This window comes from Lissotriton helveticus (assembly GCF_964261635.1).
Source record: "Lissotriton helveticus chromosome 1_1 unlocalized genomic scaffold, aLisHel1.1 SUPER_1_unloc_34, whole genome shotgun sequence".
In the NCBI taxonomy this organism is placed as follows: Eukaryota; Metazoa; Chordata; class Amphibia; order Caudata; family Salamandridae; genus Lissotriton; species Lissotriton helveticus.
The window spans coordinates 1,410,850-1,429,521 of NW_027611675.1; the positions used below are offsets into that span (position 1 = coordinate 1,410,850).

The following is an 18,672-nucleotide window of genomic DNA, read 5'->3' on the forward strand; positions in this document are numbered from 1 at the left end:
AGTCAGTGCAGAAGACTGATGTAAGGTGTCTTCTAACCCTTAGATCCCACCCTGCCATTTGAATACCTGAATCCCACCTGTGAAATGGGCAGAGCAGATAGGAAGAAACAGAATGACAAGCTGTGCATTCCTGTGCAGTACACTAGGCCCATCTCACCATCGCCTTTACAGATTCTGTTAACATGTATGCAAAAAAGAGAAAACAGGAAACCGTAATAATAAGATTATTGTAACTGACTTCCTTCGCTCAATCTTCTGCTTCCGTGATGTTATGCGAAAGATGGACCTATATCTACCAACATAATGTATCACTGGTCCCCAAAGGCAGCCTTGAGTGTTATCAGCATTTCCCATCAATCGGTTGTGATGTCATCTCCTACACCACACCCCTGACCCTGGCAGGTTTGTGACATCATGTACTACATCACACCCCTGGGTCTCGCAGGCTTTATGACATCATTCACCTCTTTGCTATATATAGAGGCATAGTTGGGGATGCCTGCAGTGTGTGTGCAGTCTGTGGACTGGGCTATGAATGGTGTGAAAGAGGTGTGAATGGGGGACTTGGGGGCACCGAGCTAACATCAGACTCACAGGATGGCCGCGGCAGTTTTGCTTCTCGTGGCCTCTGCCATGTGTTGTTTGGTCGTTCAGTGGGAGAAAACAGGCAGCACCTCGCAGACCGCCAGAGAGATGCACTTTGAGGTGGGGGCGGAGCCTTCCATAAGGTGTGGTAAGGGCTTATGAGGTTCCGTGTAGTTGCAGTAAACAACTTTCAATAGCAATTCCTGGGGTTCTCTTTGCAGGCAAATTGAATTTTGCCTTTCGCTCCAAGAACTCTGGCACCGCCCCTATCTGGAGCGGGGTGCGGAATGTCTGTGAGTCTAATGGGAAGCACGGTAGTATGAATGAAGGTGTGAATGGGGGACTTGACCAGATCAGATGCAATTTGTTTCCCTGACATAATTTTAGATTGAGTACAAAGAAATCAAATATTTCCCAAAAAACAATCATCCATGTTGTGTTTCATTATTTCATGATCACCAGGACCTCCCAGGGGCAAGGCGACGGCGACAGAGACTCCGGTGGCAGAAGGTGAACAGGAGCAGTCCCTTGCAGGCTCTTCTGCTGGCCCCAGTAAGTTGTTCTATTGTTATATTAATACTTATACTTCCCTAACTTTTACAGCTCCTATTCATTACAAACTGGTTCCTAATAATTCTATGTTCTACAAAATAGTCTTTGATCTTCTTCTAATGTGGACTACTTTCTACATTCTTATCCTGCCTCTACCATCACTCTCTGTGCTACTACTATTTACAATTATGAGTCGGTCTGTGTAGGTAGCTAAGCTTGTCCATTCGGCAAACGGTGTGAAACAAAACTCTGATACAGCAATAGCTCTAGGCACTGAGTGCAGTCCTCTGGGTTGCCCTTGCTGTCTATTCCAGTCTTCTTAATGTAAGTGCTTTGACATTTTCCAACAACAAAATGTCATTGTTTACACCAAGTAAAAGGTAGCAGTTGCCTTTTTGATTTGAGAGGAGCACATCCCATACCGCTAGTGTTTCAGGGACTATTCTTCACACAAAGAAGTATGAACAAGATAAATAGGACATTGTTGATGATAGGTTCAAAGTTCGGCGTAGGGTTTTTGTTCAGAAATAGCACGGCACTCAACAGCTGGTAGGTTCGAGGTAGTTGTTATGATTGTAAATTGTTGGTGCAGCTTGATCAGAGATGACCCTATTCTCTGCGAGAGAAGGGAGAGAGGAGCTCTGCCTTCTATAAGTCTATATACAGTGTCAAGCGCACACAACCTAAGTTTATTCGATAGTTTGTGATGTGTTCTTTGATGGAAGGACAAGACCAGACTTTTCTTTTTTTATTTGTTCCTTTCCTTATTTATTGTATCACAAAATGGTATTTGTATAAATGCAAACCAGCCGACACGTAATTCGTCAAAAATGGGGTTGACCCGTGACTCTTCAGGGCTGTTGAAGTTAGGCTGAGATCAGTATCGTCGGATCGGTGATAATTCCAACCCGGTCCTAATCAGGCATCGGTGAGTAATGTTCCCGTGTGCGCAGAGGAGGTGCTCCTTCGAACAGGGAATGTGAGTTGTGCCGCCGTTCAGTATACGGTCGGTCACTGACGGGCAAGCAAATCCGCTTGACCCATCGTTGAGGCTTGTCAGTAAGCCGGTTACGGTGAGGGACTTCTGTCAGTTCTCGAAAGTATTGGAATTATCACCGGTCCGACGATACTGATCTCAGCCTAACTTCAACAGCCCTGAAGAGTCACGGGTCAACCCCGTTTTTGACGAAACACGTGTCGGCTGGTTTGCATTTATACAAATACCATTTTGTGATACAATAAATAAGGAAAGGAACAAATAAAAAAAGAAAAGTCTGGTCTTGTCCTTCCATCAAAGAACACATCACAAACTATCGAATAAACTTAGGTTGTGTGCGCTTGACACTGTATATTGTTGATGATAGGTGCAGTTCGACTTTCGACATACCTCAGTCCGAACAGAAGTTGAACCCCCATTCCCCTGACCGACTATCTAGAATGTCTGACCAATGATTTTACGACCCAGAAGAACAGAAGAAGAGAGACTACCTCCGAGTCCCGGCCTATCTGAGTCACTGAAACATGACTGCCAAGTGCAGTAGTTCAAACCTTTCCGCTCACTCACTCGTGAACAAAAACCACACAGTGTTTGTTAGTTTAACATTTTTATTTTCAATTGAGAAATGAAAACATTATTTCTTTATTTTTAATAGCGTAGTATTCTTATGGATGAAGATGACGTTAAAGTTTACTTTAAACAACATTCCCATGAATGAAATTAGTATGACTCAAACGTAAAAATATTTAACACTAACAGACACAGGAAATTAGTAGAATAACTGTGCGTGAGCCCCCACCTTCTTTAAAGTACTTAAGTACTGCTGGTGGTGACTCAGTAGTAGTTGGTGAATCGTCTGGCAGAAGGGCAATGGAATCTTCTTTCTGTAATGAGAAAAATGGTGCACGTTAAGCAAGCATTAATCAGTTGTCAAAAGAAGAAGTGTAGCATTTAATGGAATAAGCATCTAAAAGGTTAACACCCTCCCCAAAACCGTAAAATTTTTTCAATCCCAGTAATACAAAATGTGTTATGTAACTTTTCCTTCCATTACGAGACAAAATAGGGGGTTGTGTATGGCATCTGAAAATATGACATGTTTTTCCTAGACGTCACAACATCTGATGCGGCACAGATGACCATCAGTGCTGGGGCCAGCAGTGCGGAGGGGTCCACTCTGGATGCGGCGGTGCCAACAGGAGGAGCTGGGGGGGAAGGCTCAGCGGCGGCGGATGGTGGTAAGTTATTATACTCCTTACTTATTGAATTTTTTTTGAGTAGGCTCGTAAAGGAGTGTATGATGTACTGTACAGTAGTACACAGTACACTAGTATAAGTACACTGTACTGTCAAGAACATTTACTAATTTATAACTACTTTTTGGGCTATCACGGAGAAGACAGTCAACCTTGACTTGTAATAGCATTAGTGGCTGTACTTCTCTGGTAACCAATGGTCCCCTCTATTTCACTTGAACTCAGCTGGCCAATTTTTATTTTAAAGCCAAGTCATATCAGATCAGATGTAGTTTAGGGATGTGAAGAACGAAAAGCTAAAGAAGAGTGAAACGAAGGACGAGCGAGTCTTAATATTTATTTATGACTGTAAAAAATGGTTTTGTTGAATGCAATTCAACATAAGAAAGAAGACAGCGGTTTCCAAAATATAATGAAAAGGGTCTTAGTTGGTTGTTAACAAAAAGAAATTTTGGTACATTTGAGACATTAAGAAGAATCATAGACGTACTTTGTAAGCCTGGATGTTATCTTCTTTATCCTCCTCGTCGATAGCAGAAGTGTATGATGTAGTAGAGCAGACGCTGAGTGGATGAAGTATGGCCAGTGGCAGTGCCACCCCTATAGAAAAGTAAGACATTCCTATTCTGTGAGAAGTTGGCCTGATAGGTGATGTTTCCAATTCTGGAACCACCTATTATCAGACCAAACAATCCCTTATGGTGTCAGGTTGTAAGTCAACCTTGTTAGACAAGCTATCCTAGGGGTAGCATGGACTAAGCAGCCTAAAGGCTTAACTTAAGAGGTCGTGTTAAGCGAGCTGTTTTACCACATACAATCCTGTAATATCAAATGAAAGGACACCACACAAGTATATATTATACAAATATATGTGTTTATTACTAAAAACAATCCCCAGTATTCTTTATGACTAAAGGGGCACAAGCGTTAAATCAAAAGCACAGTTAAAACATACAAAGTTGCACAATTATGGATGAGGGCGGGTGGCCACTCAAACCATATACTAAACAAGTGGTATAAGAGATACCAATCGAACAGTGGTTAGGCCTAGGGCCTAGGGAATCGCTGGGAGCAGTCAGGACAAGCAGTGCTGAAGTCGGGAGAGGCCCACGGGATTCGGGAGCAGTGCGGAAAGCGCACACATGCACCAATGTTAACCAATGGTGCGTAAAAGTTACAAAGTTAAAGTTTAAGGACACTTCCGCTGAACCTAGAGGAACAAAACTTAAGACACAGACTGTGAGAAGTTGGCCTGATAGGTGATGTTTCCAATTCTGGAACCACCTATTATCAGACCAAACAATCCCTTATGGTGTCTGGTTGTAAGTCAACCTTATTAGACAAGCTATCCTAGGGGTAGCATGGACTAAGCAGCCTAAAGGCTTAACTTAAGAGGTCGTGTTAAGCGAGCTGTTTTACCACATACAATCCTGTAATATCAAATGAAAGGACACCACACAAGTATATATTATAAAAATATATGTGTTTATTACTAAAAACAATCCCCAGTATTCTTTATGAATAAAGGGGCACAAGCGTTAAATCAAAAGCACTGTTTAAACATACAAGTTGCACAATTATGGATGAGGGCGGGTGGCCACTCAAACCATATACTAAACAAGTGGTATAAGAGATGCCACTCGAGCAGTGGTTAGGCCTAGGGCCTAGGGAATCGCTGGGAGCAGTCAGGACAAGCAATGCTGAAGTCGGGAATGGCCCTCGGGATTCGGGAGATGTGCGGAAAGCACACGCATGCACCAATGTTTACCAATGGTGCGTAAAAGTCATAAAGTTAAAGTTTAAGGACACTTCCGCTGGACCTAGAGGAACAAAACTTAACACACAGACCCTAGAGATGTGCACCAGTGTGGGAACACCGGCGGAGCAAAGTTACCTCACCCACAGGAAGTGGGTGCACAGGGTCGAAGTGGCGTCGGGTTTTGACACGCAGGCTCTTGGTGCTTGAAGCTGAAAGGGCTGCAGGCGGGTTGAAGATGAAGTGTCCGGTGGAGTCCAAGGGTGGACTCAAGTCGAAGGGTACCTGAAAGCAGAGGGGATAGAGTCTGGGTCACTCAGCAGTGACCAGGGTGGAACCAGGACGGAACCAGGCAATGTCGGGCGCAATCAGGTGGTCGTCGAGGAGCTTCTCTCCGCTGTCACGTGGGCTCTGGGGCATCTGCGATGTCCAGGAGCAGGTCACGATCTGTCCCACGCAGGCTCTCACCGTCGGTGCAGTCGGCTTCAAGTTTGGAGCAAACAACACTTGGCAAGAGCAATCCACGCGGGATCGGAAGATTGCTTCTCACTCGGACCAGGAAGGTCAGAGTCGGGGCTCCTTTTCAGGGGAGCTGGTGTGGATCTGGAGCAACCAGATTCACGAGTCTTCTTTGTAGTTTCGTCGGCACAGGGACCACTAGCCAGCGGGCAAGTGACCGGGCCAACGCATTGAGCCAAATGGAGCAGAAGGGCCCCACGCAGCACTCGTCGAGTGTGGAGGGCTGAACTTCGGCTCAGGAGTAGCTCAGGGTGGGGGCTTCTTAAACCCCGGTGCACAGCTTCGAGGGTCACTCGTGGGCTGCACGGTCAGCGTCTCGTGGTCAATTCAAGATGGCGTGCCCCACGCTTCCGGTCGCCTCCACGGGTCTCAGCTCTGCAGGGACTGTGGATCGGGCTGTTGGAAGGCAGGCAAGCTTGATCTCGTCGATCTCAGTCGCTCGAGTTCCGGCGGGAACTGCAACTAAGTAGACGTCGAGGGCTGGATGGTGCCTGCTGCTGCAGGGTGGTCACTCCTTGACCACAAGGGAGATTCTTCGGGCTTCCACGTTGAGATGGAGGTCCAAGGGTCCAGAGTTTCATTTCTAATGTTTCTTCCAGGAAATCTGATGTGCATTGGCACTGCTCCCACTCTTATTCCAATCTGGGGGGCGTGATTACCTGCTAGGTCCCTCCCTATGGGTGGGACCCAGGAAGGGGGTGGATACACCCCTTTCCTTTGATCCAGGCCGCCCTGGCACGAGGGCTGGAGTGCCCCAGAACCGGTTTGGCCGGATTATGCAAGGGGCAGCCTTGTGCGCCCCAGGCAGTGTCTGGTTTCTTTCAGACCTCCCTGCTACAATCCACTATCTCCTGTCTGGAGGGCGGTGACACCCTCCTGTGACAGGAAACCCTTTGTCCAGGACCCATTTGGCCGAGTTTCGGTCAGCTGCAGGGGTCCAGACATTTGTCTGTGGCAGAGGCATCCATTTTGTGGATCTAAGGTCTTTGGAGAAATTAACCGCATTACAGTAAAGGAACATGTCTTACCCCTCTAGAGGGGTGGAATGCTATCCCCGTCGCCAGAACTGGCGAGGGGATAGTATTCCAAATCGTATGACACCTTACACGACATGTTTTGATAAAGCCAAACCAAAGTTGCTATTTAACCGCGAGGATTATAAGGCACTTAAGAGTATATGGTATGGCATTATCCTGAAACAGCTTAGGGAGTTGTTCCCGACAGCTGCAGACAGGCTCAGCTCATGCTAGAGCTCCATCTCACATAAAACCACGCACTCTGCCTCCAGGATTGATGAGGCCTTCCATAGGAGTGGCTCACAGGTTTACCTGTGTCCAGATATAGGTTTAGATATAGGTATACTATATCTAAGCAAGGGGTGCTTACACCACCTTACCCCAGCTGAGTGATCAGCCAGTTGTGTCAATTTAAGAACCAGCCAGGGGTGGCAAAAGATATGCTGCAGCCCCTGGTAGGCCTTGGTGGCCCCTATGCCCTGGGCACCTATAGTGCATTATACAGGGGCTGACAAGGAGTCCATTTCCAATTGTGGTATGTACCTAGGGTACATGGAATCCATTTTACAGAGAGAGCATCTGGCCTGGGGCCCTGATTAGCAGGGAACCAGGTCAACTAAGTAAAAAACCCAGCTAAACACAGGCAAAAAATCTGGGGTAACCATAGTCAGGTAGCCACCTTCCTACACAGACCCTAGAGATGTGTACCAGTGTGGGAACACCGGCGGAGCAAAGTTACCTCACCCACAGGAAGCGGGTGCACAGGGTCGAAGTTGAGTCGGGTTTCGTCACGCAGGCTCTTGGTGCTTGAAGCTGAAAGGGCTGCAGGCGGGGTGAAAGAGAAGTGTCCGGTGGAGTCCAAGGGTGGACTCGGGTCGAAAAGTACCTGAAAGCAGAGGGGACAGAGTCTGGGTCACTCAGCAGTGACCAGGGTGGAACCAGGACGGAACCAGCAATGTCGGGTGCAATCAGGTCGCTGTCGAGGTGCTTCTCTCCGCTGTCACGTGGGCTCTGGGGCATCTACGACGTCCAGGAGCAGGTCACGATCTGTCCCACGCAGGCTCTCGCCGTCGGCGCTGTCGGCTTCAAGATTGGAGCAAACAACACTTGGCAAAAGCAATCCACGTGGAACCGGGAGATTGCTTCTCACTCAAACCAGGAGGGTCAGAGTGGGGGCTCCTTTTCAGGGGAGCTGGTGCAGATCTGGAGCAACCAGATTCACAAGTCGATTTCAAGTTTTCCTTGGCACAGGGGCCACTAGCCGGCTGGCAAGTGACCGGGCCAACGCGTTGAGCCAAAAGAAGCAGAAGGGCCCCACGCAGCACTCGTCGAGTGTGGAGGGCTGAACTTCAGTGCAAGTGTGGCTCAGGGTTGGGGCTTCTCAAACCCCGGTGTACAGCTTCAAGGGTCACTCGTGGGCTGCACGGTCAGCGTCTCATGGTCAATTCAAGATGGCGTGCCCCACGCTTCCAGTCGCCTCCACGGGTCTCAGCTCTGCAGGGACTGTGGATCGGGCTGTTGGAAAGCAGGCAAGCTTGATCTCGTCGATCTCTGTCGCTCGAGTTCCGGCGGGAACTGCAACAAAGTAGACGTCGATAGCTGGATGGTGCCTGTTTGCACAGGGTGGTCACTCCTTGACCACAAGGGAGATTCTTCAGGCTTCTACGTCGAGTAGGATGTCGAAGGGTCCAGAATTTCATTTCTTATGTTTCTTCAGGATAATCTGAAGTGCATTGGCACTGCTCCCAGTCTTATACTAATTTTGGGGGCTGGATTACCTGCTAGGTCCCCTCCTATGGGTGGGACCCAGGAAGTGGGTGGATACACCCCCTTCCTTTGATCCAGGCCGCCCTGGCACGAGGGCTGGAGTGCCCCAGAACCGGTTTGGCCGGATTATGCAAGGGGCAGCCTTGTGCGCCCCAGGCAGTGTCTGGTTTCTTTCAAACCTCCCTGCTACAATCTACTATCTCCTGTCTGGAGGGTGGTAACACCCCCCTGCGACAGGAAACCCTTTGTCCAGGCCCCATTTGGCTGAGTTTCGGTCAGCTTCAGGGGGTCAGACTCTTGTCTGTGGCAGAGGCATCCATTTTGTGGATCTAAGGTCCTTTTAGAAATTAACCGCATTTAAGTAAAGTAACATGTCTTATCCCTCTAGAGGGGTGGAATGCTATCCCCGTCGCCAGAACTGGCGAGGGGATAGTATTCCAAATCGTATGACACCTTACACGACATGTTTTGATAAAGCCAAACCAAAGTTGCTATATAACCGCGAGGATTATAAGGCACTTAAGAGTATATAGTATGGCATTATCCTGAAACAGCTTAGGGAGTTGTTCCCGACAGCTGCAGACAGGCTCAGCTCATGCTAGAGCTCCATCTCACATTAAACCACGCACTCTGCCTCCAGGATTGATGAGGCCTTCCATAGGAGTGGCTCACAGGTTTATATGTGTCCAGATATAGGTTTAGATATAGGTATACTATATCTAAGTAAGGGGTGATTGCACCACCTTACCCCAGCTGAGTGATCAGCCAGTTGTGTCAATTTAAGAACCAGCCAGGGGTGGCAAAAGATATGCTGCAGCCCCCGGTAGGCCTTGGTGGCCCCTATGCCCTGGGCACCTATAGTGCATTATACAGGGGCTGACAAGGGGTCCATTTCCAATTGTGGTATGTACCTAGGGTACATGGAATCCATTTTACAGAGAGAGCAGATGGCCTGGGGCCCTGATTAGCAGGGAACCAGGTCAACTAAGTCAAAAAACCAGCTAAACACAGGCAAAAAATCTGGGGTAACCATAGTCAGGTAGCCACCTTCCTACACAAACCCCCCCAAACGAAAGGAGATAAGGCTATCCTTGGCCAGGTAAGCCTATATTGCCTGAGTGGCCATATAAGGAAGTACCTGCACTAGCATGGGTACCCCCTGTCTCATGGTCCACTAAGCAGTCCCTCACCCTTGGGGTATTAGAGGGTCTCCACCATAGGGAATCACTACCTTGGGTGTGTTTATGCAAAGTTAAAGGCTGGTTTGGATATGGAGTACTGAAGTGAGGCTCTACTAATTTAGGGCTTAGCTTCCTCCAATTATCTTCCACCATGTGTGCCTTTCTTTCTTTAACTGAGTTGCACTGTGCTCTCAGGGTCAATCTCTGGCTACCTAAAGCTGGAGGCTGGGTCCCTCTGTTTGGCTTGCTGGAGGGACAGTTCAGGTTTGGGCCCTTTGGGTCCCAGGTTTGGCTGTGCCCAACAGAATCCATCTGTGGGAGGTCCCTAACTGTATTTAAGGGGGCTCCCTCAGGAGTTTTTAAAGTTTTCACCTCACTAGGGCTACTAGTTTTGGTGCCCCTAATCTGTTGATGGGGGTGCTTTATGTGACAGGGGGCCCTCTGGGTCTCACTGTCCTTCTTGTCCTCTGCAGCCCTGGGCTGGCTAAGGCAAGGGAGAGAGGGGCAGGTTACCTGCTCCAGACTGGGTCCCACCTGAGAAGGGTCCACCGCCATCAGAGGCTCTGTCAGGCCAGGCCTAACAACCTCTGGGGCAGTTCCTTCATCAGGGGTAAGATCAGTTCCCTGAGGAGGCTGATCCTGTCCTAAAGTCTGGTGAGGGGGAGATTTCTCTTCCTCCTCCATGCTCTCAGTTTGTGTGGAGTTATCCATCATTTCAGGTTTCACAACACACATATCAGTTTGAGTTTGGGCTGTGGCCATCACAGCCCCACCAACCTTTTCAGGAGAAGACTCAGTTTGGGTTTCTGCTGTTATCATAACAGCTTTGCTATTCTGTTCAGGAAGAGCTTTTGCTAAAGATGGGGCAGAGAGTTTCTCAGCCCTACCAACCTTTTCAGGAAGGACATCTTGGATTGGGGCTGTAGCCATTACAGCCCCACTAACCTTTCCATTGGAATTTACCATTCTAGAATGGGTTTACTGTTCAACCTCAGCCCAGGCTGAGATTTCCAAATCATTACCAAGTAGGCAGTTTACAGGCAAGTTTGATGACACTGCCACTCTCTTTGGGCCAATGACACCTCCCCAGCTGAGACTTACTACTGCCATGGGATGATTTTTTTTGACGCCATCAATGTTTGTTACCTGGTATGTGGCACCTGGTAAAAGTTGCTTAGAGGGGACTATACAGTCAGCCACCATGGTGATGCTAGCCCCTGTGTCTCTAAAAGCTTCAACTTTCAAACCATTGATGATGGGCTCTTGTCTATACTTGCTCAAGGTATTTGGGCAATCAGAGAAGTTGGCAAACCCCATGCCAGTCTCATAAACAAGATCATTTGGTGATGGGGACCTGGATAGGCCAGGGTCCACCTGAGCTCCAAAAGTAAACCCACCCAGATTCCGGGGTGTGCTCCCACTTCCTGGGGGATTACTGCTGACAGTAACAGGAGGTGTTGGAGCTGGCTTTGGAGGTATATTCTCTTTATTGTTATTCTTGGGACAACAGTTGTCTGTTTTGTAATGCCCAACCTGTTTACAGGCATAACAATAAGGCTTTTTCTCAGTTGAAGAAGTGTCTTGGGACCCACCCCCATTCTTGGAGTTTTGGGGCCCTGGGGAAGTCTTTTCTTTATTTTTATCCCCACCCTTATCTTGAGGCTTGGTAGACTCCTTCTTCTGGTTACTGTCCTGATTCTTAGGCCTAATCCTGGTTCTGACCCACTTGTCTGCCTTCTTTCCCAATTCTTGGGGAGAGGTCAGATCAGAGTCCACCAGGTGCTGGTGTAAGAGCTGGTTCTGACAATTACTTAGGATCTGCTCCCTCATAATCAAATTATACAATCTTGTAAAGTCATGTACTTTGCTGCCATGTAGCCAACCCTCCAGAGCCTTAGTTGCACAATCAACAAAATCAGTCCAGTCCTGTGTCTGTGTCTTCTGGGTGTCTCTGAACTTCAACCTGTACTGTTCAGTGGTTAAGCCAAACCCATCTATTAGGACACTCTTCAGGACTTTGTAATTGTTTGCATCCTCATGTCTGACAGTGAGGAGCTTATCTCTCCCTTTCTCTGAAAAGGAGTACCATAAGATTGCTGCCCACTGTTCCTCAGGAACCTGCTGTACCATGCAGGCTCTCTCAAGAGCAGTTATCCACTTGTGGATGTCATCCCCTTCCTTGTAGGGGGGCACAATCTTTGTCAGGTTTCTACTATCATAGGACATGGGTTTCTCTTTAGGAATATTGCTGCCACCAGTGGCATCTAAGCCACACAATTTCTGCTCTCTTGCCAAGGCAAGTCTAGCTTGAGCCAAGGCTACCTCCTCCCTCTCTATTTGGAGTTTGACAGCCCTCATTCTGGCCCTATGCTCTAGCTTTTGAGAAGCAGTCATGCCTCTCTGAGATTCTCTTGAGGCACTAGAAAGATGAGAGTCCCCTGAGGGAGATCTCACTCTTCTGTTGCCTGGGAGAATGTCATGGTAGGATCTGGGGAGGTGCTGGCCCTCTCCATTTCCCAGTAGGTCTAAGTTGGCCTGGCTAAGCCTGGCAACTTTACCTTGGTTAACCCCTAGCTCCTGATCTTCAGGTCCATCTATGTCTGAACCATCCTCCTCCTCTTCCTCCTCTTCTTCTTCCTCCTCTGGAGTGGTATCAGTTACAGGGGGGTTCACTCCATCTCCTGACTCTAAGGGAACTTCATTCGCCTTCTCTGAGTCATCCTGTTCTAGAATGGCTATCAGGATAGGACAGGTGGGACTTCTGCCCCTTTTTAACACTCTTGAGATGCACAAGGCAATCAAGTCCTTTCGGGTTAATTTGTCATAGCTGGAAGTTGCCTTGGTAAGGTCAACTGTCACAGGAGCAGACCCTGAGGCTTTTCCTGTGTCAGACATGACTCTAGTGTGGTGTAAGTGATGCACCTACCTACACTAAGTGTTTCCCTACTGTACCTTGCTAGTGAGTTGTAGTCAGGGTGTGCTAATCCCTTCAACCTACAACTACTAAGTTCAGTAGAACTTAAATATGCTAAGCTTTTGATTTATATGTACCTAGAGGTACTTGATGTGATCTTTCAATTTGATAAAAAGATTGCAATGGTAAAACAACAGCAAGCTCAAATCCGCACCGCTGCTCACCAATGTGAGAAGTTGGCCTGATAGGGGATGTTTCCAATTCTGGAACCACCTGATATCAGACCAAACAATCCCTTATGGTGTCTGGTTGTAAGTCAACCTTGTTAGACAAGCTATCCTAGGGGTAGCATGGACTAAGCAGCCTAAAGGCTTAACTTAAGAGGTCGTGTTAAGCAAGCTGTTTTACCACATACAATCCTGTAATATCAAATGAAAGGACACCACACAAGTATATATTATAAAAATATATGTGTTTATTACTAAAACAATCCCCAGTATTCTTTATGAATAAAGGGGCACAAGCGTTAAATCAAAAGTACAGTTTAAACATACAAAGTTGCACAATTATGGATGAGGGCGGGTGGCCACTCAAACCATATACTAAACAAGTGGTATAAGAGATACAATCGAACAGTGGTTAGGCCTAGGGCCTAGGGAATCGCTGGGAGCAGTCGGGACAAGCAATGCTGAAGTCGGGAGAGGCCCACGGGATTCGGGTGCAGTGCGGAAAGCGCACGCATGCACCAATGTTAACCAATGGTGCGTAAAAGTTGTAAAGTTAAAGTTTAAGGACACTTCCGCTGAACCTAGAGGAACAAAACTTAAGACACAGACCCTAGAGGTGTGTACCAGTGTGGGAACACCGGCTTTGCAAAGTTACCTCATCCACAGGAAGCGGGTGCACAGGGTCGAAGTTGAGTCGGGTTTCGTCACGCAGGCTCTTGGTGCTTGAAGCTGAAAGGGCTGCAGGCGGGGTGAAAGAGAAGTGTCCGGTGGAGTCCAAGGGTGGACTCAAGTCGAAAAGTACCTGAAAGCAGAGGGGACAGAGTCTGGGTCACTCAGCAGTGACCAGGGTGGAACCAGGACGGAACCAGGCAATGTCGGGCGCAATCAGGTGGTCGTTGAGGAGCTTCTCTCCGCTGTCACGTGGGCTCTGGGGCATCTGCGATGTCCAGGAGTGGGTCACGATCTGTCCCACGAGGGCTCTCACCGTCGGCGCAGTCGGCTTCAAGTTTGGAGCAAACAACACTTGGCAAGAGCAATCCACCCGGAACCGGAAGATTGCTTCTCACTCGAACCAGGAGGGTCAGAGTGGGGGCTCCTTTTCAGGGGAGCTGATGCAGATCTGGAGCAACCAGATTCGCAGGTCGAATTTCAAAGTTCGTCGGCACAGGGGCCACTAGCCGGCTGGCAAGTGACTGGGCCAACGCGTTGAGCCAAATGGAGCAGAAGGGCCCCACGCAGCACTCGTCGAGTGTGGAGGGCTGAACTTCGGTGCAAGAGTGGCTCAGGGTTGGGGCTTCTCAAACCCCGGTGTACAGCTTCCAGGGTCACTCGTGGGCTGCACGGTCAGCGTCTCGTGGTCTTTTCAAGATGGCGTGCCCCACTGTGAGAAGTTGGCCTGATAGGTGATGTTTCCAATTCTGGAACCACCTATTATCAGACCAAACAATCCCTTATGGTGTCTGGTTGTAAGTCAACCTTATTAGACAAGCTATCCTAGGGGTAGCATGGACTAAGCAGCCTAAAGGCTTAACTTAAGAGGTCGTGTTAAGCGAGCTGTTTTACCACATACAATCCTGTAGTACCAAATGAAAGGACACCACACAAGTATATATTATAAAAATATATGTATTTATTACTAACAACAATCCCCAGTATTCTTTATGAATAAAGGGGCACAAGCGTTAAATCAAAAGCACTGTTTAAACATACAAAGTTGCACAATTATGGATGAGGGCAGGGGGCCACTCAAACCATATACTAAACAAGTGGTATAAGAGATGCCACTCGAGCAGTGGTTAGGCCTAGGGCCTAGAGAATCGCTGGGAGCAGTCTGGACAAGCAATGCTGAAGTCGGGAATGGCCCTCGGGATTCGGGAGATGTGCGGAAAGCGCACGCATGCACCAATGTTAACCAATGGTGCGTAAAAGTTGTAAAGTTAAAGTTAAAGGACACTTCCGCTGAACCTAGAGGAACAAAACTTAACACACAGACCCTAGAGGTGTGCACCAGTGTGGGAACACCGGCGGAGCAAAGTTACCTCACCCACAGGAAGTGGGTGCACAGGGTCGAAGTGGCGTCGGGTTCTGACACGCAGGCTCTTGGTGCTTGAAGCTGAAAGGGCTGCAGGCGGGTTAAAGATGAAGTGTCCGGTGGAGTCCAAGGGTGGACTCAAGTCGAAGGGTACCTGAAAGCAGAGGGGACAGAGTCTGGGTCACTCAGCAGTGACCAGGGTGGAACCAGGACGGAACCAGGCAATGTCGGGCGCAATCAGGTGGTCGTCGAGGAGCTTCTCTCCGCTGTCACATGGGCTCTGGGGCATCTGCGACGTCCAGGAGCAGGTCACGATCTGTCCCACGCAGGCTCTCACCGTCGGTGCAGTCGGCTTCAAGTTTGGAGCAAACAAGCCTTGGCAAGAGCAATCCACGCGGGATCGGAAGATTGCTTCTCACTCGGACCAGGAAGGTCAGAGTCGGGGCTCCTTTTCAGGGGAGCTGGTGTGGATCTGGAGCAACCAGATTCACGAGTCTTCTTAGTAGTTTCGTCGGCACAGGGACCACTAGCCAGCTGGCAAGTGACCGAGCCAACGCGTTGAGCCAAATAGAGCAGAAGGGCCCCACGCAGCACTCGTCGAGTGTGGAGGGCTGAACTTCGTTGCAAAAGTGGCTCAGGGTGGGGGCTTCTCAAACGCCGGTGCACAGCTTCGAGGGTCACTCGTGGGCTGCACGGTCAGCGTCTCGTGGTCAATTCAAGATGGCATGCCCCACGCTTCCAGTTGCCTCCACGGGTCTCAGCTTTGCAGGGACTGTGGATCGGGCTGTTAGAAGGCAGGCAGGCTTAATCTCGTCGATCTCAGTCGCTCGAGTTCCGGCGGGAACTGCAACTAAGTAGACGTTGAGGGCTGGATGGTGCCTGCTGCTGCAGGGTGGTCACTCCTTGACCACAAGGGAGATTCTTCGGGCTTCCACGTTGAGATGGAGGGCGAAGGGTCCAGAATTTCGTTTCAAATGTTTCTTCCAGGAAATCTGATGTGCATTGGCACTGCTCCCACTCTTATTCGAATCTGGGGGGCGTGATTACCTGCTAGGTCCCCCCCTATGGGTGGGACCCAGGAAGTGGGTGGATACACCCCCTTCCTTTGATCCAGGCCGCCCTGGCACGAGGGCTGGAGTGCCCCAGAACCGGTTTGGCCGGATTATGCAAGGGGCAGCCTTGTGCGCCCCCAGCAGTGTCTGGTTTCTTTCAAACCTCCCTGCTACAATCCACTATCTCCTGTCTGGAGGGCGGTGACACCCTCCTGTGACAGGAAACCCTTTGTCCAGGACCCATTTGGTTGAGTTTCGGTCAACTGCAGGGGTCAAGACATTTGTCTGTGGCAGAGGCATCCATTTTGTGGATCTAAGGTCTTTGGAGAAATTAACCGCATTTAGTTAAAGCAACATGTCTTACCCCTCTAGAGGGGTGGAATGCCATCCCCGTCGCCAGAACTGGCGAGGGGATGGTATTCCAAATCGTATGACACCTTACACGACATGTTTTGATAAAGCCAAACCAAAGTTGTTATTTAACCGCGAGGATTATAAGGCACTTAAGAGTATATGGTATGGCATTATCCTGAAACAGCTTAGGGAGTTGTTCCCGACAGCTGCAGACAGGCTCAGCTCATGCTAGAGCTCCATCTCACATAAAACCACGCACTCTTCCTCCAGGATTGATGAGGCCTTCCATAGGAGTGACTCACAGGTTTACATGTGTCCAGATATAGGTTTAGATATAGGTATACTATATCTAAGCAAGGGGTGTTTACACCACCTTACCCCAGCTGAGTGATCAGCCAGTTGTGTCAATTTAAGAACCAGCCAGGGGTGGCAAAAGATATGCTGCAGCCCCTGGTAGGCCTTGGTGGCCCCTATGCCCTGGGCACCTATGGTGCATTATACAGGGGCTGACAAGGAGTCCATTTCCAATTGTGGTATGTACCTAGGGTACATGGAATCCATTTTACAGAGAGAGCAGATGGCCTGGGGCCCTGATTAGCAGGGAACCAGGTCAACTAAGTCAAAAAACCAGCTAAACACAGGCAAAAAATCCGGGGTAACCATAGTCAGGTAGCCACCTTCCTACATAACCCCCCCCAAACGAAAGGAGATAAGGCTATCCTTGGCCAGGTAAGCCTATATTGCCTGAGTGGCCATATAAGGAGGTACCTGCACTAGCATGGGTACCCCCTGTCTCATGGTCCACTAAGCAGTCCCTCACCCTTGGGGTATCAGAGGGTCTCCACCATAGGGAATCACTACCTTGGGTGTGTTTATGCAAAGTTAAAGGCTGGTTTGGATATGGAGTATTGAAGCGAGGCTCTACTAATTTAGGGCTTAGCTTCCTCCAATTATCTTCCACCATGTGTGCCTTTCTCTCTTTAACTGAGTTGCACTGTGCTCTCAGGGTCAACCTCTGGCTACCTAAAGCTGGAGGCTGGGTCCCTCTGTTTGGCTTGCTGGAGGGACAGTTCAGGTTTGGGCCCCTTGGGTCCCAGGTTTGGCTGTGCCCAACAGAATCCATCTGTGGGAGGTCCCTGACTGTTTTTAAGGGGGCTCCCTCAGGAGTTTTTAAAGTTTTCACCTTACTAGGGCTACTAGTTTTGGTGCACCTAATCTTTTGATGGGGGTGCTTTATTTGACAGGGGGCCCTCTGGGTCTCACTGTCCTTCTTGTCCTCTGCAGCCCTGGGCTGGCTAAGGCAAGGTAGAGAGGGGCAGGTTACCTGCTCCAGACTGGGTCCCACCTGAGAAGGGTCCACCGCCATCAGAGGCTCTGTCAGGCCAGGCCTAACAACCTCTGGGGCAGTTCCTTCATCAGGGGTAAGATCAGTTCCCTGAGGAGGCTGATCCTGTCCTAAAGTCTGGTGAGGGGGAGATTTCTCTTCCTCCTCCATGCTCTCAGTTTGTGTGGAGTTATCCATCATTTCAGGCTTCACAACACACATATCAGTTTGAGTTTGGGCTGTGGCCATCACAGCCCCACCAACCTTTTCAGGAGGAGACTCAGTTTGGGTTTCTGCTGTTATCATAACAGCTTTGCTATTCTGTTCAGGAAGAGCTTTTGCTAAAGATGGGGCAGGGAGTTTCTCAGCCCTACCAACCTTTTCAGGAAGGACATCTTGAATTGGGGCTGTAGCCATTACAGCCCCACTAACCTTTCCATTGGAATTCACCATTCTAGAATGGGTTTCCTGTTCAACCTCAGCCCAGGCTGAGATCTCCAAATCATTACCAAGTAGGCAGTCTACAGGCAAGTTTGGTGACACTGCCACTCTCTTTGGGCCAATGACACCTCCCCAGCTGAGACTTACTACTGCCATGGGATGATTTGTTTGGATTCCATCAATGTTTGTAACCTGGTATGTGGCACCAGGTAAAAGTTGCTTAGAGGGGACTATGCCATCAGCCACCATGGTGATGCTAGCCCCTGTGTCTCTAAAAGCTTCAACTTTCAAACCATTGATGATGGGTTCTTGTCTATACTTGCTCAAAGTATTTGGGCAAGCAGAGAAGTTGGCAAACCCCATGCCAGTCTCATAAACAAGATCATTGGGTGATGGGGACCTGGATAGGCCAGGGTCCACCTGAGCTCCAACAGTAAACCCACCCAGATTCCTGGGTGTGCTTCCACTTCCTGGGGGATTACTGCTGACAGTAACAGGAGGTGTTGAAGCTGGCTTTGGAGGTACATTTTCTTTATTGTTATTCTTGGGACAACAGTTGTCTGTTTTGTAATGCCCCACCTGTTTACAGGGATAACAATAAGGCTTTTTCTCAGTTGAAGAAGTGTCTTGGGACCCACCCCCATCCTTGGAGTTTTGGGGCCCTGGGGAAGTCTTTTCTTTACTTTTATCCCCACCCTT

The 18,672-nt window shown here is 48.9% G+C and overlaps 1 long non-coding RNA gene across 1 annotated transcript in view; it reads left to right on the forward strand.

The window, feature by feature from the left end:
• The first annotated feature begins 1,044 nt into the window (after positions 1–1,044).
• LOC144805949 (uncharacterized) overlaps positions 1,045–18,672 on the forward strand; it is a 104,735-nt gene continuing 87,107 nt past the window's right edge. The window contains exons 1-2 of the long non-coding RNA XR_013605637.1: positions 1,045–1,137; positions 3,244–3,372. This is a non-coding gene — a long non-coding RNA (uncharacterized LOC144805949). The remainder of the gene's footprint in view (positions 1,138–3,243; positions 3,373–18,672) is intronic.